Raw genomic sequence first — 1,066 nt, 5'->3', positions numbered from 1 at the left:
GACGCCTGAAAAATCAAAATCGGATGAATAGAACTCGAGTTATTTAAAAAAAACGGAAAAAAATCATATCTCCGAACTGGGCTGCCGAAAAAATCTTCAAAAAATTTGAGAGTTAGTTTTTCAAGCCCCCCAATCGTAGAAAAAATCACCATCAAAATCTAAAAGGGTAAGGGTCAGCGGTTGACTCATTTCGCGTGGAATACCTCATATCCACCCCCACAAAGTTTTCGAGATATTTCCGCTTTTCTGTTTTTTCATTAAAATCCATGTACGCGCTCTAGTCCTCGGAAAAATTGAGACATCAACTTGTTTCAAATTACTCCATTCTTAGTCATGGAATAGTCTCCGTTTTTAATGTAATTGCTACGGACCCATTCGGAAGCATACTACCAATGGCATTGGTAGAAATAAAAAAAGAAACAAGCCTTAGTCTTACCGAGCTGCATCGACAATGACGGCAGAAAGTCAATCCCATCGTTCTTCTAGGAGGAATAATGAAATTTGTGAAAAAACGTAATTTTTCGACGTTTTTTCACTAGTTTTATCGCAAAATCTGAAGAACTGCTGAGACGATGTTGTTTAAAATGTAATCACTTCTAAGTGACATGAGAACACATCGATTGCGTGGAAAAAAATTTCAATCGAATCATTCGTTTCAAAGAAATCGTTGACCCAAATATTGGTCAAATACGCACACACACANGGTCCAGGAATCGGAGCTAAGTGACGCAGCTACCATGAAGGAGAACATGTGGAACAGGCATGAACAGCTTATTGCTGACCTAGTGAGCTACATGAAGGAGAAGAGGAGCATCAATGCTCAAGCCCGGGAGTTGGTGAACTCTATCAGCACCTCATCTAAACGGCTGAGGCGACTGGGCGGACAGGCAGGGCAGACCGGACCAATGCTGGTCACACCAGCATCTTTGCTTTTAGGTCGAACGCGGACGCTCTCTGAAGGCACCGCGACCTCGATGGACTCGGAGTTTGAGGATGAGAGCTTAGCTCTCTCTGACAACAGCAAGGCTTCCAGGATGAAGAGGAAGTCCCGAGAATCACCACCGAC

The sequence above is a fragment of the Diachasma alloeum genome, unplaced genomic scaffold (assembly GCF_001412515.2).
Source record: "Diachasma alloeum isolate Michigan unplaced genomic scaffold, Dall2.0 Dall_scaffold_00342, whole genome shotgun sequence".
In the NCBI taxonomy this organism is placed as follows: domain Eukaryota; kingdom Metazoa; phylum Arthropoda; class Insecta; order Hymenoptera; family Braconidae; genus Diachasma; species Diachasma alloeum.
The sequence above is the reverse complement of the archived record's forward strand: the minus strand, read 5'-3'. Positions refer to the sequence as shown.